Raw genomic sequence first — 20,702 nt, 5'->3', positions numbered from 1 at the left:
TGTGGGTCACAGGGAGAGAAGAGGAGGCAGTCCTTTGAAAATTAGAGTGTTCTTTCCAAACTGCTCCTAACAATGTTTTATTCATTCATCAAATCCACTTCATCCATAAACTAACTTTAAAGGCTGTTTTCTTATTACATTTTTCTTTCAGAGATACAAGGATCAGCCCTTAAAATGTCACCTACACACATCTAATTCCAAGCCTGATTTTATTCAAGTTGAACTATAAATGGGTCAAAATTTGAATTTTTACACTTTCAGGAAAATCTAGTTGCTAATTGGCAAGGCGAGGGGTTACGGTCATTAAATTCATAGTTTAGCTTAGGAGAAAGCTTAAACACCAACAACGCCACCTGGGATAGGACCAATATAAATACAAAATAAAACAATGTGTAAGAAGAGACAAGACTGCAGTTTGTCCTCAGTGCCGTAGCTCCATGCAGCTGCTCCATGCAGCTGCTCCATAGATCTCCCAGTTATGAACAGTATTATTAGTACAAAAGTAACCCTTTTACGTGGGGTTTAAAGTGACTGTACAACACGTATCACTTTCCTGACGCACCATGACTCAATCCACAGGCTTTACGCCAAACAGCCGAGGCATTCTTCAAGATGGCGCCGCGGATGGCTGCCTCGGCATTTCGGTGCTCGTTGTTTTTGTGGCCACCTCTGCCAACCCAACCCCGGTCCCCCCCTCCTCCGTTCATCAAATCAATTTATTTTTGTAAGGCCCAAATTCACAACAACAGCTGCCTCTGAGGGCCACAGTGAGAAATGAATCAATAATGTCTGTGGTGGCAATGGAGTCAGACAATGTCTGTGGTGGCGAGGGACAATGTCCCAGAGTCCTATCCTTAGACCCTCCTTCTCGGCCAGGAAAAACTACAAAAAACCTCCATGGGAAAAGTAGAAACCTGGAGGAGTTCCAGAGTGAAGGAGAGATCTGACTCTCACAGACTGATGCGAGGGAGACTGGAGCTGGACCCACTCTCCAGGCAGATGAGGGACCATCAGAGTCGAGCTGGACCCACTCTTCAGGCAGATGAGGCACTATCCATACGGGGGAGGGACCACTTCACCAGGAGAGGGGCATCTAGGTCCTAAGGAGTAAGAAAAAGAAGGCGGTGAACAGTTTGCAAGTGGAATTAAGAAATAATTTTTTTTTTTATAGAATAAGTAGTCAGAAGAAGAAGAGGATAGTGCTCAAGCTGCCATACTTTCCCCAGCACAGTTACTCCTAGGGCAGCATAGCTAAAGCTGTGGGTTTATGTTTCTGTTCCTAACTGGCCTGACCATAAGCGATTTCAAAGAGGAACGTTTTAAGCCTGGACTTAAATGAAGAGACTGTCAGCATATTTAACATGGGCCGGGAGCTGATTCCATAACACAGGTGCTTGGTAGCTAAACACTCCACCTCCTACAGTACTTTTAGAGACTCTTGGGACCACCAGAAGGCCAGCATTCTGAGAGCGAAGAGCTCTGTTTGGATGATATGGTTCTACAGTGAACCCTCCTTTATTGCGGGGGTTACGTTCCAAAACAAACCCGCAATAGGCAAAATCCGCGAAGTAAAAACCTTTTATTTTTTTACAGTTATTATACAATGAAATACTCTAAAACATTGAAGTTCACGCACGCGCTCTCACCAGCCTCGCAAACTTCAATTTGGCAAGCTGTTTTACGTACGTGTACATATTAATCCATAACGTTATTGACACAAAGGTAGAGAAGACGCGGAGAGACTTTATCAGAATGCAGAACACAATGCATGATGAAAATCCGCGAAGCAGCGAGACTGCAAAAAGTGAACCGCGTTATAGCGAGGGATCACTGTATAGCATCTTTGAGATAGGATGGGGCCATGTCATTTATGGCTTTGTAGGTCAGGAGTAGAATTTTAAATTTGATTCTAAACTCGACGGGGAGCCAGTGAAGAGACTCCAGCACCGGCGTAATGTGCTCTCTTCTTTTTGTTCCTGTTAGTAATCTTGCTGCTGCATTTTGAGCCAGTTGAATGCTTTTTATGGAGCTTTTAGGACACGCTGCGAGCAGGGAGTTACAGTAGTCTAATCTAGTCATTACAAATGCATGGACAAGTTTTTCAGCATCACTTTTAGGCAGGATTCTTCTGATTTTGGCTATGTTGTGCAAATGGAAATAGGCTGTTTTACAAGCTTGATTTGTATGAGCTTTAAATGAGAGCTCCTGGTCAAATAAGACTTCTAAAAGGTTTCTTACAGTAGAACTGGAGGCTACACTAACATTGTCCAGTGTGACTATCTGCTGAGATAAAGCTTCTCGTAGATGCTTAGGGCCAAGCACAATGACCTTGGTTTTTTCAGGGTTAAGAAGCAGGTAGTTAAGTGTCATCCAGGTTTTTATCTCCTTCACACAAGTACTAAGTCTGTCTACTTGATCGTTCTGATCAGGTTTCATTGATAAATACAGCTGAGTGTCATCTGCATAGCAGTGGAAGTTAATGCCATGCTTTCTGATAATGTTGCCTAACGGCAGCATATAAAGAGTAAACAGGATTGGACTGAGTACTGAACCCTGTGGCACACCGTAGATTACTTTAGAGCAAGGTGAGGATCTCTGGTTTACATTACAAATTGGTACCTATCAGATAAATAGGATTTAAACCAGCTAAGGGCTGTTCCTACTACACCTACATCACATTCTAACCTCTGCAGAAGAATGTTGTGGTCAATGGTGTCAAATGCTGCGCTGAGGTCCAACAGAACAAGAATTGAGACCAGTCCATCACTTTAACTAGTGCAGTTTCAGTGCTGTGGTGGGCTCTGAACCCTGACTGGAAAACTTCAAATAAGTTATTGTCCTGCAGGTGGCGACAAAGCTGTTTTACTACTACAACTTTTTCAAGGATTTTAGAGACAAAGGGAAGATTTGAAATAGGTCTGTAGTTTACCAATAGGTCGGGATCTAGGTTAGGCTTTTTCAGAAGAGGTTTAATGACTGCATGTTTAAAGGACTGTGGAACACAGCCACTTTCGAGTGAAGTATTTATTATAGTAAGGATAGGGTCTATAATTAGGGGGAGAATGTCTTTGAGGAGTCTGCTTGGAATGGGGTCTAGGACACAAGTTGAGCTTTTAGAGGACATAAGGGCTGAAGTTATCTCTGCTTGATCAACAGCTGTGAACCTAAGTTTACAGGTGGCTTTATATGGGACGTTAGATTTACAGCTTGGGCTTGTTCGGGGCTAATAGCGGGGGTAATTTCATCTAATTTATCTCTTTATTTTATTGTTAAAAAATAGGAGGAAATCATCAAAGCTGAGAGAAGCTGGGATTGAGGGCTCTACTGCACTGTGACAGTTTGTTAGCCTGGCCACAGTGCTGAAAAGAAATTTAGTGTTACTTTTGACTTCTATTAGATTTGAATAGTATCTGGTTTGGGCATTACGCAGAGCTTATAGGACAGCAGGCAACTTTTTCATAAACAGGATGTGTGCAGACCATTTCGTAAATCCAACCCTCTAAAAGCTGCTAGACCAGACGGTGTCAGCCCGCCCACCTTAAGACACTGCACAGGCGAGTTGGCCCCTGTCTTCACTGGCATTTTTAAAACCTCCCTGGAGTCATGTTATCTCCAAGCCTGCTTCAAGTCGTCCCCAAGAAGCCCCGGATCACTGGACTTAATGACTACAGACCTGTGGCGCAGACGTCTGTAGTCATGAAGTCGTTTGAGCGCCTGGTCATCCCCACCTCCTCCCTGCTGGACCCCCTGCAGTTCCAACAGGTTTGTGGATGACGCTATCAACCTGGCACTCCACTCCACCCTGCAGCACCTGGACTCCCCGGGAACCTACGCCAGGATCCTTTTTGTGGACTTCAGCTTGGCATTCAACACCGTCCTCCCTGCTCTGCTCCAGGACAAGCTCTCCAAGCTCAACCAACCGACTCTGCTTGCAGGCGGATCACTGACTTCCTGACGGATCGAATGCAGTGCGTGCGGCTGGAGGAGAATGTCTCAGACACACGGACTATCAGCACAGGAGCCCCACAGGGCTGTGTACTTTCTCCCCTGTACACGAACTGCTGCACCTCCAGCCACGACTCCATAACACTTAAGTCTGCGGACGACACCACCCTCATCGGGCTCATCTCGGACAGGGATGAGTCTGTCTACAGGAGGGAGGTGGACTGGCTGGTGTCCTGGTGCAGCGGTAACAACCTGGAGTTCAACGCCCAGAAGACAGTGGAGATGATCGTGGACTTCAGGAAAGTCAAAGCCTCCCCTCACCATCTCTGACTACCCCATCTCCAATGTGGACTCCCTCTGCTTTCTCGGCACCACCATCACCCGGGACGTCAAATGGGGGCCCACCCTCAGCTCTCTCTCACCGGCAAGGCCCAGCAGAAGATGTACTTCTTGCGGCAGCTGAGGAAAGCCAATCTGACAGCGAAGATGATTGTGCAGTTCTACACTGCCATCATTGACTACCTCCTCCATCACTGTGTGGTACGCTGGAGCCACAGCCAGGGACAAACAGAGACTACAGCGCATTGTGCGCTCTGCTGAGAAGGTGATCGGCTGCAAACTTCCATCTCTGCAGGACCTGTACGTTTCCAGGGACATGCATGTCGGATCACAGCTGACCCTTCTCACCCTGCACACGGACTATTTGAGCAACTCCCCTCAGGAAGGAGGCTACAGTCCATCCGGACCAAAACCTCCCGACACAAGAACAGTTTCTTTCCCTCTCCTGTTGGACTCATGAACACTGCCTAAGCACCTTGCACTCACTGCACTATTCACTTCTTATTGCACTACATATTTTATTTATGTACATATCATGCCTTTTTCTAACCTTATTTTAACTTTACTTATTTTTTATATATCTGGTAGCTGTTTTGTATTCATTGTTCAGTGTATGTAGGCAATAAACCTTATTCTGATATGACAGCGGAAGCGACAGTGGAGCACAGCGAGCCACTAGACACACACAGGAGCTTTACACGAGCAAGACGAAATGTCCGCGCAGGGGTGAAGCCCTAGGAGCGACGGTACTAAAGAAGTTTCAAATTAATTAAAATAGTCCAACATAAGCATATGTTTACTACACATACCTGAGGACGACGGGGAGCCGAACCCTCGGCATAAACCCGGAAATTACAGCAGTGTCAAAGGTCAGAACGAGAGCTAGAGGAAGCGCCCTTTTATAGGCGCAGAAGATGGCAGGCACGCACTGCTACATAAAGTAACAACCTTATGCAGCTAAAATCTCGAACAGTCTTCCTGAAGATGTGAGACAGGTTCTACGCTGACAATGTTCAAATCTAAGCTAAAAACTGTTTGTTTAGCTGTGCATATAACTGAAAGGATTTTATTTGCACTGTAGGATATGCAGATGACCTCCCCCTGTTGCCATGGTGAACGGAATGTGGGCTAAAGGTTTTATCAGCCAAAACCCCCGCGTGAAGTTTTATGGCATGAGCCGAGAACGTGAGCGAACGAACAGAGACGCTTTGAACGTTGAAAATAACTTTTCCATCAAATTACTCCAGACTTCAAATGACTTACGGAGAGTAATGATCTCTCCAAGACAAAAGCTAAAACGCTAAAAGACTGAGGTTTTAGTGGTTCTAGTAAACAACCATCTGGTTAGAGACATTGTCCACAAGTGAATTTACTGTACAGAATGTTATCGTGTTTTACATGTCAATTTAACTGTTTTATAGATTGTCTTGTGGATAATTTTACCCTTGTAACTATTGTGGCATAATGTTAAAGCCAAAACAAAGGGCTGCATTTCTCTAGACCTGCATCACCTTATAACCTCTGACCCCAGCGTGCATGCTGCAAGCCACGGCGCCAAAAGAGGCAGGGGTAAGTGAAATGCAGACAAAGGAAAGAGCAGTTTTGAGTTCCACCAGAGTTCCATTCGGGTTCCATCTGAGATTCGATCTTGGGGAGGTGAGGGCCTCTGGCCTAGCTAGGCTAAGCTAAGCTAAGCTATGGGACAAAGACTTTTCCGAGAGACATGCCCGCTGAAGCTAACTTCATCTCCCAGAACTAAGAAATCTGTGCCCGTTTTTAAACGTGATTGATACTGCATCATGCAAAATCAAGCAAAGGACCTTTTTGCAACTTTTCAAGTCCACAACAGCCTTTGCAGACCAGCCTCATCGGTGGAGCAGCACGATGGCTTTTTCATCTGGGAACGCCTCAGAGCCAAAGAGAATGCAGATCACAGAACCTGATCCAGTCCTTCTTTGGCCTGACAACGTCAGAGCAGAGCTCCAGAGCAGCCTTGCTCTGGCCAGCGTGTGGACTGTAGCAGCATGACCCCTGAGTGAAGCCTGGAGGGGATACAGACGACACATAGGCTCTTGGACTCCACCAAGCCCCCGGAAGCCAACATGGCCGCCATTGAAACCTATGGCGTTGCTCATTGGCGCATGGTTCCAAAAAAGTTTTTTAGTTCCGTATTACTTCCTGAATACTGGTATATCTCCTCCCACTTTTGTGACGTCATCGCCGTGAGGCTTTGGCGTCGGGAGCGCGCACGTCACAGCAGCGTGAAAGACTGAACAGTCAACACAGACTTTTGGAATAATTCGGCTTGAAATAGTCTGTTTACATAATGTATGATGGATTGTTAAATCCATCTATAAATATACATGTATCATGTTGTAAAGGTCTGATATTTAAAATAATTATAAAGAAATGTTAAGATAAAAAGTCTGGTTTAATGACAATGAATTACATTTAGAGGTGTAATAACGTCCTCATCATTTTCTGTAGTTTTTTGTTTGGGTATATATTTTATTAACTTCAGTTATTAATTTACATAATAATTTGGCCAATATGCATTTTTTTTAAATCAGATGAGACGAAATATAAAATATAATCATCAATTCTGTTACATAATTGAGTTCAGCAGTATTTAATTATATTCAGTTTCCTTGTGTCGTTTGTCATGTCAATCTTTAATAAATACAAAACACATTTGTTTATTAATGTATTTAATAAGAATAATGAACATGAATGAACTTGTTCAATAAATGTAAATCTGATAACTACAAATGATAAATTGATTTTAGCCAGTTTTAGTTGAGTTTTAAAGCTACAATGTGGGAGTCCCTTAAGGAGTTTGAGTCTGTACTGTTCATTATTATCATCATCATTAATAGAATCAGAAAATGTATTGCCATTGTCAAAGAAAAGAATTCACAAACAGTGGAACTTGCTTTGGTGATTCAGTGCAACATAATATTAACAATGATAAAACAACCTGTATAAGTCAAATAGAACATACTGAAGATAAAATATTCCTTTATTGTCCACACATGGGGAAATTTTGTTGTTGCAACACAGATACAGAGGAAAAGGACAGAAAACTTTTAAGTTTAAGTTTAAAAACACTCTTAATAGATCGATCTTAATAGAAGAACTCTTATAAACAAACTCAGACAGAACCGCTCATACCTTAATAAGGAACGGAGGAGGAAAATAAAGATAAAACAGCGTAAGACAAAATAATACTACTAATGGTAAAATAAACACTTTTTACATCAGTTATGCACATGAATGTGACAGTGTTAAATACTGAATCTCAGTATTTAACAAGACTTTGTTTCCATGGCTACGCAGTCTTCTGGTGAAAAGGACTCCTCCGTTCAGCTCCATCGTTTGACTGAGACACAAACAGAACATGTCACAGCTTTAGATTATACAAGTCATATAACATACACTTCATATGTATTAGATTTATACAAGTCATATAACATACACTTCACATGTTTGTCCTGAAGCTGCTTTACAGACACATGTGACACAGCAGTGTCTGAACAATTATCATTTAGTTTTTTTGGTCATAACAAAACAGACATTTTATAAATTCAAAGTACTGATTCTACTCACTGTTTACTTTTAGTCGAGGCACAAGTTAATATTAAAATACCTTTTGCTTTGGAGTTGTCAGGAGTTTACTTGAGATGACTCTGTGTCTGCAGTGATCAGGTCTGTAGTGACCTGCAGTGACCTGTAGAGCTCTGGTCAGCACAGACAGACTAAACTCACTGGTCAGCACTGAATGAGAAAGATACTCATTACAACATTGATATATTATGCACATTTAACAGAGAAAAGCTGGAATATGTTATTGACAGATTTACATTTCGCTCTGTAACACAAGTTCCTCTTTTCACATTCATTTTTAAAGCTAGAACCAAAAGTAATTTACTTATGCATAAGTTTAAACCTTAGAAGTTAGAACATAACTGACATGTTTGCTAAATCTCTACATATTCCATGAAGTAAATCCATGACATTCCTATGGAAAACAAGCGTGTGCTTTTGTTTAAACACTTCATAATGAAATATGTAATAAAACCTCAAATGTGGTCTCAGCCCCTGTAAGTACAGGACTGTCACTTTTACATACGTTTACATTTATGTGTAAGATATGACCCATTTCAGCTGGTTATATTTGAATTATTGGTAGTTTTTTTATAGCACATAATACAAACACTTTATTTCCCTTTCTCTAGTTTTCCTTGATCTGTGCTTAACCTCTTGTCTCTTAGAACATTTAGTAAGAGAAATAATTAGTTATTTATTTGCAGAAGCACGAGCCATCACGACGTGTTGTTGCATCTTTGTGTAGCTAAACTTTAGCTTACGTTAGCTCGTGTTAACGTGTGTTAACTGTGTAATCGTTGTTTTACACTTCACATGGAACGATGTGTGAAACGTGAGGAATGCCATACAAACACACTTTACGTGTATCGTGGTCTCGTCTCGTCACATTCTTCTGCTTGTGTTTAGTTTCCGTCACATGTTCTCCGGAGGCTCGTTCATGAGGGTTACGTGCGCGCTCGGTGCGTGTACACCGTTCACCGGAAGGTTAAAAATGTATTTAAGTATTTTAGAAACAGTTGAAGAGTGAAATTCCTTCTATTTTATTTTTGGAGTAAAAACAATTTAGCATGTTTGGTAATTTTAGAGGCCGAACTACTGAAATGGTCAAACCAAGAGGCTGCATTCTGCAAAGTGGCCACTACTCAATTTGGAGCAAGAGGCAGAGGGGGCGTACCCTATCTAGATAATATAATACATCCATGGTCTCCACGCAGGCCCATCTCACAGCTTCTGGTTCCGTTCGTATGAATGCATTTCACAGGCTGGCTGATAATATCATCTTAGAATTAACTCCAACACACAACTAGATAAATCTATAACAATCATGTCTAGTGTTTTCCATCTGTTATCGGCTCATTTGCATATTTATTTCTTTAGTTATTTGGTCATTAAATCTTCATAAACCACATTTGGTTAAGTGTTCATTCATTTCCAGAAAAGGGGTCAATGTCACGGTTACGTTCTCACAAACCTTTAGATCAACGAGCAAATACATTTTTAATAAACACATTAATTTAGATTTTGATTAGAGTTGTTGCCAAATGCCCCAATCTACTCTTAAAATATGATAAAACGTACCCACACGTATGCATTGTGTCATGTTTGAATTCTTGAACAATTCTTTAATCAATATTAACCTTGAATCCCCCCCTTCACAAGTGGGAGGACATTCATAACCTTGCAGTACTTGTACTGGTAAGAATACCCTACATATGTTGGTGCAGCCCGTGCGAGTAAATATACGCAAAGTTTATTACGCTACACACTCTTATGTCTTAAACTGTTTTGTAATTTCTGTCACACAGAGGTAAACTTGAACGGAGAGTTTCTTTACTGGTTTTGTCAAATAGCCTAGATAAAATATTTGGACTGGTTTAAGCAACTATTAATGGAAATGTGTCCACACTGTTATGTCAGTCACCTTCGAGGCAACAGATGGACTTTACAAAATAAATTAAATTCTTATTAACTGTTCTGAATATCAGGAAATAAAGATTAAATGAAATGTGTTGTATACTCTCAATTTAACCCGTCATAACTGAAGAGCAAAAAAAAAAAAAAAAACACAATGTCAAAGTTCACATTATTCACTGGTAAACACTAGTTAAACTGTGGTGGCTCATGTTTTGTGACTGTCACTTTATTCTAGAAGTTGGCTTGAGCGCCACTATTATCCTCCTTCAAGTTGTATTGGTTAATATGGGGCTGCCGACTTCAAGAAAATAAGTTCTACACGGACTAAAACGCCATTTTCGGGCCAGGGAATCGAGGCAATGTTGACTTGTTGGTGAGATGAACATTGGACATTTTACACAAATCAATCTACTTTATAGCATGTTTTAGCAGCAAGACTTCTCCCTCTTTCTCTGTTTAAGTGAACGGAGTTCCAGCGTGACTGGTGTCACGAACGGCAGAATGAAGCCAATTACGGGGCTGGAAACAGGCGATGATTTTACAATCTTTAATAGAACAAAACAGAAAAGTACAAAGTCACAGGTAATGTCAGGGCGATGCTGCTGTATACCACGTCAAAGCCAGCATACAGCGGTGTCAGAGAGCAGGCGAGAGTCGTAGTCATAAACCCGTTCCAGGTTCGATACGCAGGCAAACAGCGATGTCAGAGGTCAGGCGGAAGGAATACTCAGGACAGTCCAAGGTCGATGACGGCAAACAGGATCACGAGGAGAAGGCAAAAGTCAGAACGGGAATCAAAAATCAGAATGCTCGAATGGTGGTGCTAAACAGTGTGCTAATCTCACACTGAAGCAGAGGAAACAAACACCTAAAATACGACGCCCAGTGATTAACAACCAGATACAGCTGTGAACCCACGCACAGGTGTGGAGAGCCTGTGATGAGCTTGAGAGACAAGGGGGCGGTAACCAGAGAGGAGAACAAGAGGGGAGGGGGGAAACAAAAGAGGAGCAGAGACGGAAAACCAGAGAGTAAAACAAGACAAAACTATACATCACCAGACCAGACGGTAACCATGACAACTGGAAGTGCCATTACAACAGAAAAGCCGATCTGTGGCCAAAAAGAGGCAAAAGGGTTAAGTAAATCATTCATAAATACTGGAGAGAGTACAATGTATATCTCAGCTGTAAACAAACATCAGAAACAATAGATCACTCTGTAATGTACTTTTGTCTGCAGCAAAAAAGCAGTAACGAGGAGATTAATGAAGGGATCAGAGCCGACTGTCAAGAACTGGACTAAATTAACTTAGGGCAATTATAAAATGGAATTAATGAATTTGATAATTGACCCGTTTGCTTAACATTGGAAGAAAAGTGACATGTACTAAAGAGGACATGTGCCAGACAGACTTTCTACATACTTCTCTTTATTGTTTTTGTCATTTTCCTCTGCGTCTTATTCTGTAAAGATTTATACGTTTTTTGTTTGTATTTTAATCAAATTAAAAAGAAAAAGAAAACCATAATCAACCCCTCACCACATTGTAAATCCATTGGACAGTAGAGTTAGAATCCCAAAAGCAAGTGGCTCCTTAATCAATGGTACCTTCGGGGTGAGATGGCCCTTACTTTCCAAACACAAAATCCTTAGATCTCCTTAGATCTTACCCCTTTGCAGAAATCAAACCTCATAACATCTCAACAGAGCCTCAGCCCTGGTTATCTGATGGAAAAGTGGATAAAAGACAAACCAGACTTTCAACAAGCTTCTCTAGAGATGAAAGTGAGTGGTGCTGTCGGATTGTTACTGTCCACATTCCGATATTTATTACAATATTTTTAATTATTTATTTAGAAAAGGGACAGTAGTGCATATTAATGCAATTACATATGTAAATATGCCAGATTTTTGCCACAGGCCAGTTTCTATCTATTGTCCCTGGACAGGTTGATGTGCCAATTAAAAGAACACATCACAAGCACACAGACAATAACTCTACAGGAAACACCTATGTAAAATAGAGGAATTGACACATTACAGGGAAAGACAGGACCAACTCACTACCACAAACTCCAAGTTGATCAGACAGAAATGTTAACACATTAGTTTACTCATAAATCATTCATTTCAGTACACAATATTAAAAGTTAAAAAGTATCATACCCTTCTCTATATGTATTGCACGTATCTCAAAGTGCTGTATTTATTGCACATACCCTAAAGTGGTGTATATATTGTATTAGAATCTAATTTAGCATCTAATAATCATATGCTAAATAATTAGATGCTAAATACAACGCTAAACAGATTTGTGTTGATCTGAGCCACTTCTTTAAGTGACTTTTGTAGGTTGTGAAGGTGGGTGCCTCCCTGAAGAGTGGGCAGATTGTTCCACCTTACACTGCCCTTGCAGGACAGAATGAATGTTAAGAGCCCGTGTTTTGTGTGAGGCACAAAATGTGCAGAGATTTTATTTGATGTCTTAGGTTACTTGGTTTTTTTTTATTGTATCTTTTATTTTTGTTGCTCTTTGTGCGGTTTTCTGTGTTTTATGGATTTAAAATTTAAAAAAAAAGGGAAAAAAATAAAGGACACCAGGCAAGGCAAGTTTATTTGTAGAGCACATTTCATACACAAGGCAATTAAAAGTGCTTCACACACCAGGAAAAAATGCATTAAAATCACAAAGAAATTATAGCACAAAAATAATTTAAGACATAAAATAGAAGAGTGCAAAGAAAAATTCTTTCAGTCACAGCTAAACAAAACTGTTTTTAGCTTAGATTTGAACATTGTCAGAGTAGAAGCCTGTCTCACATCTTCAGCTGCATAAAACTGAAACACAGATTCCCCATGTTTTGCCCTGACTCTGGGCACCAGCAGGAGGCCGGTCCCTGAGGTCCTCAGAGTCCGAGATGGTTCATATGGCACTAACATGTCCGAAATGTACTTTGGTGCTAGGCCATGGAGAGACTTGTACACAAGCAGAGCTGCTTTAAAGTCTATTCTCTGAGCCACAGGGAGCCAGTGCAGAGACCTGAGAACAGGACTAATGTGATCGTACTGGTTCTAGTCAGGACCCGAGCAGCAGCGTTCTGGATGTACTGCAGCTGTTTGGAGAGGCCAGTGAGCAGGCCGTTACAGTAGTCTAATCTACTGGAGACAAACGCATGGATAAGTCTCTCCAAGTCTGGTTTTGACACTATATTTTTGATTTTGGCAATGTTTTTTAGATGGTAAAAAGCTGCTGATGTTATTGATTTGATGTGGCTATTAAAGTTCAAGTCTGAGTCCATTATTACCCCCAGATTTCTAACTTGATTTGTAGGTTTTAGAGCGAGACTATGGAGGTGACCACTAACACTTTCTCTTTGTTTCTGTGGCCAAAGACGATGATTTCAGTCTTGTCTGAGTTCAGCTGGAGAAAGTTGTTTTGCATCCACACACTAATCTGTTGGATGCAGTGACAGAGTGAATCTACTGGTCCATATTCACCTGCCTACAGTGAAACATAGATCTGAGTGTCGTCTGCATAATTGTGATAGGACACATTTTCATCAACTGAACTAACGGCAGCAACAACGGTAGAGGTTGAACAAAAGGGGACCCAGGACTGACCTTTAGGGCACCCCACAGGTCAGGGACATGTGGTCTGAGACACAGCTGCCAATTTCAACAAAGTACTTCCTGTCTTCCAGATAGGACCTTAACCAGTTTAGGGCAGTGTCACCCAGTCCTCTAGTCTCAAAATTCTTGGCCGATACCGATTTCCGGTTTTTAAGGAGGTCTGACCTGCCAAAACCGTTTTTCCGCTACCAATTTTCTATCTAGCCACTGATTTTCCCACAAACTCCCCAGTATTATATATATGAAAAAGGTGCATGTATACAGGACACACGTTTTATAATATAAAATGTAATTTATTTTGTGGAAAAATAGAAAAATAAATAACTTTATATAAAAATATATATATACAGAACTATATACTAACTAATATATGGCCTGGAGAAGAGTGGGGGACACATAGGAAAAAGGAGTCCATTTCTCCTGCAGAAGATGCAGCTCATTCATCTCATCTTCATGCTCCAATGGTTCCAGATTGAAATCAAATGAACTATTTTCATATAGTAATTTATACATTTGTAATTTTACACATTCTTTTGAATAAGCTGGAACCCTCTGCAGGAGAGGAAGCAGGTGGAACATGAGGAGGGTCAGTCCCAGAGCACTGCCAGCACCTCCCTCTCAAAGCTGGAGGACTCTGGCTCCAGGTCCTCTTCCTCGTGGGCCTACAAAAAAACACACATTGCAATTTAGATGACACAGGCTAAAAAACAAATTGTAATCCAACTAAATGCTTTTACACACCTGTGGGTGCAGCAGAAGGACCAGCATCCCCTGAAGGAGCAGGAGCAGGAGGAGCAGGGGCAGGAGCAGGAGCAACAGGAGCAGGCGCAACAGGTAGGTCTGAAGGCAAATCCAGATCTTAAAAAACATTGTACAACAGTTATATTTTAGCCCAGTACATTTACTGCAATATTATTCAAACTTTTACTATTATAATACAGCATATTTAATGAGGAATACATATGTTGCCAATATCATTTTCCAGTTTCATCAGCTCTTTGATAACTTCACACGCTCACTAGATGCACAATCAGCTGTGCACTATAGATTCTAGAGCACAGCTGATTGTGTAAACATTTCTTTGATAGGCTATGGGACAATTAAATAGGCCTGAGGTTGTAGTCACTCATTTCGCTGTTCGAGTCAGTAATTTAAAGGCGCAATGGACGATTTTTCGGCGATTTGAGAACTCGCGCAAAAGTGCGCATGCGCACTTCCCCGTGCGGACTGATACAACACACACGTGCGTTTGTTTATTAGCGCGAAAGATCGCATTTAAGATAAGATAAGATATTCCTTTATTGTCCCACATGGGGAAATTTCATTGGTGCAACGCAGGTAGATACAGAGGTAGATACAGAAGAACAGATCACTTATAGGAAGTCTGAAAAACACTTTCAGTAGAAGATCTCCTATAAATAAATAAAAACTCCCATAGACAAATAAATAAATACATAAATACCATTGCATGTGATCCTCGTATGTGTATGTACTTTATTAATCCCTTGTATGTGTATGTACTTTATTAATCCTCGTATGTGTATGTACTTTATTAATCCTTGTATGTGTATGTACTTTATTAATCCCTTGTATGTGTATGTACTTTATTAATCCTCGTATGTGTATGTACTTTATTAATGTGATCACGACAGTAATTGCACATGAATATGTGACTGACCGTGGTTAAACCAGTTACATGTCTACCCGGAGACATTTTGAGTTATTCACAGTAGATCTGGTAGATCTGATAATATTTGAGTAAGTTGTGGTCATTTGAATGTAAACAACTCTCAAAACCTTTCACTGAGAAAACGGCCTCTAAAGTTTCTCTGAGCCCAGAGTCACAGGGGGGCTCATTTACATCTCATTGAGATAAGCCCCCCCCCCCCCCCCCCCCCCCCCCGTCACACTGACACCACCTTCCCCCTACAGCTGTCACTGAAGACTCAAGAGGAGTGTTGTTATTGATGGTAACTGGACTTGAATCAGAATTAGAAGTTACTATATTAAAATGGAAATACTTGGATTACAAAAGGCCCTGAATAGAATCAAAGAATCAGAATCAGAAAATAGGGTTCATTGCATTTGTCGATAAACATAATTCACAGGTGATTCAGTGCACCAACAATGGTGCACTGAATGATTCAACACAAACAACAAAAGATAAGATCAGATAAAATAGCCTTTAATGTTACAACACAGTAGATGCAGGGGGAAAGGACAGATAACTTATAGGAAGTTTAAAAAACACTCTTAATAGAAGAACTCTTATAAACAGATGCCAGGGCCAGGTATACGAACTGCAACGGGTCCATGGCTTTGAATATATGAGATAATAGATATGATATGTACACCACCAGAGTCCAATTACATCAGAGATCACATCCTCATCCTCTTCTTCGTCTGTGCACTCTTCTGTGCTGTGACTCTCGGCTGGGCATGTGATGTCTTTTGCCTCGTCAGCACAGAAAGGCCTGATTTTTTTCATGCAGATAGGTCTGCCTGTCAAAGTTCAGTCCAGGTGGGACCAGGACATGGAGATTGTCAACCGGAGGCAGAACAGCTGAATTGCGTAGTAGCTGATATTCCACTGGTTCTGCTTCACAGTGACTTTTCGCAAGCACCACACCTGGTCTCTTGGCATCAAAGCTGTAAACAAATAACAGGACATTTAAGAAATGGCTAACTATTTCACATAACACTCATTAACTATTTTTTTTTTTTTAACACAATGTGAGAGTTTCAATATAAATACCTGAAGTGCTGATAACTCTTGATCTTTGGAAGCCGTCTGAAGAAGGGACTCAGATGCTTCTGCCAGTCGAAGTTCTTGATAAACACTTTGCCATCTGCCGTTCCATCAAGCTGTGGGATATTAAGGTGAGACTCAGGAGAGCTGTTTTCCACTACCTGACGACAAGGGCGACAATGTAAAAAAAATGAGAACAGAAGAAACATATCTTAAGCAGAGAGCAGCACTGAAGTTTTGCCAGGCTAATGTTTACACATTACAGTAGTCAAATAATATAAACTAACCTCAGCGATGTCTTCCAAAGTGTCAACCCTGGTCTTCATGTATGCTTGCTTGATAAGTCCAAAGCCGCAATCAGGGGAGAATTTGGTGTGGCCAGCAATGAGGAAGTGGATGTCCATTGTGTAGTGAAGCTTGTGTCCAACACGCCAGGCAGCATACCACAACATGAAATTGTTTTTGTTTTGGACACTGCAGTTGTCACAATGAAGATCCACGTATTTTTCTCCAACACCTAAGTTGTTGAAGAAATGATGCATGTAGCTTATGACTTCATTGCTTCCCTTACTTGACGACATGCCTTCGTCAATCAGGAAATTGACCTGCTTTTGCATCCCTTCACAGGAGACACCAAAAAGGCCACATTTTCGTGGAGTCAGGAAATACATTGGCCCCGGCTGCAGAGGGTTTGACGGAAAGTGTATCTGTAGTAGACAGAGAGAGCGAAAGGAGATTAAATTAATACATATGACATTTGATTAAGATGTATATGTCTCTATAATTGCTATTCTGTATTTGCACTATTATTAGTACCTGCTGTGCAAAGTCGAAGCTGTAATGCATCCTGATGTCTTTGCTTGCTGGCGGTGAGAGTCCGAAAGACAGCACATTAGATTCTGTTGTCTGTCTGCAGGCAGCAATCAAAGTGTTGTAAAAAGTCCTCTCATTTTGCACTAGGGCAAGATGATGCACTTGCTTCTGGACCACTTCAGATTTTCTTTCATCTGGGACATTTGCACTTCGTATCAGCTGCTCGTTGTTGCTCTGACACTGCCAACAGAGATCTGTGCGTGGCCTGCAGCTTCTGATGTGTGGGAGAAGCTGTTTCCACAGTGATCTGAAGCTTGATTTACAAACTGCAGGCTCACCTAAAAAACAGATGTTGCTTATGGTTAATTATACTCTAATCATTAAAACATGAAAATCACCAAAATATTGTTTTACACTTACCAAGCTCCTTAGCAGACTTCACGTAGAGACGCCAAACTGAGGCCTTAGTCACATGGGTTGGGAGCAACTTCACATGCCAGTCCCTATGGCCAGGATGTCGACCAGGTAGCATTATGGAATGGACTTCTGCATAGTTTTGGATAAACTCTACAACGGTGTGAATCACTTCATGGCTGATGAACCTGCGTGAATGTGGCAGTGGCTGTGCACGCTTCTTCCTCAATCGTGGTGTTGCTCCATTTTCGTCATAGTTTGATTATGTCAGTCAGGGTGTCTCTGCCAATTCTGGAAAGGGGAAAAAAGGGATTAGGAAATATAGGAATAACACGCTTCACAGATAACAGTTCACATTGTTCACATTTAAGACGCAAAACGCGGATACGAGGCAACTTTAGCCCTCTGCTAGCGGGGCTAAAGGGGACTAGCTCCCTTGAGTTAACACAGATGCCCGTAGCAAAAGCACAAACACTAGCAGGCACTTTCAACATAACATGGATCGAATGTTACACAAACAGTACTTACGCCATGAGGAACAGAAAAGTATTTCTGCAGACTTCCATTCCTCCTATGAAATAGCTGGTCCGAGCAGATTTTCGCTTTGTCTTCGGCTTTTTGGTCGACGTGGTTAACTCCGAAGTGACGACAGAACGTCTGTTTGCTTTCATATGTCTGATAATCCTCATATCTTACCACTCTTTTTCTGCTGCTAAAGAATCGCTCCGCAGCTTGTACATGACTTCTGGGGTTAGTTTATTGCTACACGATTCTCTTGAGAGCTGAGAATTTTCTTTTCTTCTTGCGTAACATTTGCAGTCAAAGTTACGGATCTTTTCCATCTCTTCTTCCTCGCCTGTAAATGTTACCGTGCCTATAGCGTTCCTTATTTCACGCTCCAGCTCTTCGGTGTGTCCGGCTGCTTCTTCCTCGTCTTCGTCCTCGTCTAAGGTCAGCCGTAGACTAGGGATATTTTCCAGCTGGATGAAATCGCACTCTTCATCTGTGACCTCATCTTCAGATTCAGAACTTAGTCATCTGGATAAGCGGACTTTTCGCAGAAATAATCCAAAAGCGTGGAGCTGTAACAGCCGCGGTTAAGCTCCAAAGCGATAGCAGAAGGATCCATTTTTCAACTGATTTTACACAGCGTGTGTTGCGTGTTCCTGTGTTGCTGCTTATCAAGTAGCCATGCGGCTGGCGGCTCAGCCCATTGGCTGACTGCAATAGCTCAGCTGTTCATATGGAAATGCGGTCACACCCACTCTGCACGTCCAGAGAGCGCCCGAAAACACCACATTTTAAACGGCTTTATTTATGCTTTTAATGCTGCAAATACTGTTATCTGATACATTGAATGGCTGGTCCATATCTTCAACTTTAACATAATGCAAAAAAAAACGAAAATCACAAATTTGGGGGAAAAAAAGAGAAAATGCTGTTTATCTCAGTTTCCCCGAGGCCGACATGTACCGGAAATTTGCCCGTTCTGCCACATATTTGTCACGACAGCACATAGATTGCACATGAATTTCACAGTAATTGCACATGAATTGCACATTAATTCCAACAGCAATTGCACATATGACAGAATTGCACATGGTTAGGTCAGTATTGCGAGTATTCAGGACTAACAGTGTTTGTTATAAAGTCTGACAGCAGCAGGAAGGACCTGCGAAACCTTTCCTTCACACAGCGAGGGTGGATCAGTCTCTCACTGAAGCTGCTCTCCAGAGCGGACAGAGTGTCCTGCAGGGGGTGACACTCTTGGTCCAGCATAGATGTGAATCTAGCCAGGACCCTCCTGTCTCCCACCTCCTGCACCGAGTCCAGAGCGCAGCCCAGGACGGAGCTGGACTTCTTGATGACTTTGTCCAGCTTCCTCCTCTCCCTCTCTGTGATGCTGCTGCTCCAGCAGGCCACACCGTACAGGAGAGCTGATGCCACCACAGAGTCGTAGAAGGTCTTCAGGAGTGGCCCTGTCACTCCAAAAGACCTGAGTCTCCTCAGGAGGTAGAGCTGACTCTGGCTCTTCCTGTACAGTGCGTCTGTGTTATGAGTCCAGTCCAGTTTGTGGTTCAGATGAACACCCAGGTACTTGTATGAGTCCACTCTCTCAATCTCCCGTCCCTGGATGTTCACTGGTAAGGGGGCAGTGGGGTGGCGTCTGCGGAAATCCACCACCATCTCCTTGGTCTTCCCCGCGTTGATGAGGAGGTGGTTCAGCTGACACCAGTACACAAAGTCCTGCGCCAGTCCTCTGTACTCCGCGTCATCGTCGTCCGTGATGAGTCCGATGATGGCAGAGTCATCAGAGAACTTCTGCAGGACACAGCTGTCCGTGTCATGTCTGAAGTCTGCAGTGTAAAGGGTGAAGAGAAAGGGCGCGAGGACAGTGCCCTGGGGCGTCCCCACACTGCAGGTCCGAGTGTCAGACACACAGTTCCGGGCTCGCACAAACTGGGGTCGGTCTGTGAGGTAGTCCAGGATCCACTCTGCCAGGTCATACTCCACACCAGCCGTCTCCAGCTTGTCCCTCAGGAGCAGCGGCTGGATGGTGTTGAGAGAGAGAGCGGTGCAGCAGGGAGATGACGGCGTCCTCCACTCCTATGCCAAGCCGATATGCAAACTGCAGCGGGTCCATGGCTGAGCTCACGGTGGAGCGGAGGTGGTCCAGGACTAGCCGCTCCAGTGTCTTCATCAGGTGGGACGTGAGAGCCACTGGCCTGAAGCTGTTGAGGTCTTTGGGGCGCGGTGTCTTAGGCACAGGTACCAGACAGGAGGTCTTCCAGACCTGTGGTACCACCCTCAGCTTCAGGCTCATGTTGAAGACATGCTCCATAACTCCACACAGTTCATCTGCGCAGGACTTAAGGAGCCTGGGGCTAACACCGTCAGGTCCTGCTGCCTTCTTCACTTTAATCCTCTTCAGCTCACTCCTCACCTGTGCTGCTGTGACAGTCAGTGGTTGGCAGGGGGACCGTGTGCTGGGGGCATGGGTGAGTCCAGGCGAAGTGGGGAGCTGATGGTCCGGGGCAGATAAGCGAAGAGGAACAGATGCAGGGCATTGTCCAGCTGTGGAAGAGGGAGCATGCAGCTGTGCAGGGGGAGGGGCGGGTGACCGATCAAACCTCAAGAAGTGAGCATTTAAATCATTCACCCACTGTAGATCCCCCTCTGTCTGGGCAGGGGGGATTTTGAAGCCCGAGCTGGATTTCAGGCTCCTCCACACTCCCTGAATGTTCTTTTGCTGCAGCTGCTCCTCCATCCTCCGCTTGTAGCCGGCCTC

The sequence above is a fragment of the Eucyclogobius newberryi genome, unplaced genomic scaffold (assembly GCF_026437365.1).
Source record: "Eucyclogobius newberryi isolate DKJ021-1_F unplaced genomic scaffold, fEucNew1.0.hap1 SCAF_15, whole genome shotgun sequence".
Taxonomy (NCBI): domain Eukaryota; kingdom Metazoa; phylum Chordata; class Actinopteri; order Gobiiformes; family Gobiidae; genus Eucyclogobius; species Eucyclogobius newberryi.
The sequence above is the reverse complement of the archived record's forward strand: the minus strand, read 5'-3'. Positions refer to the sequence as shown.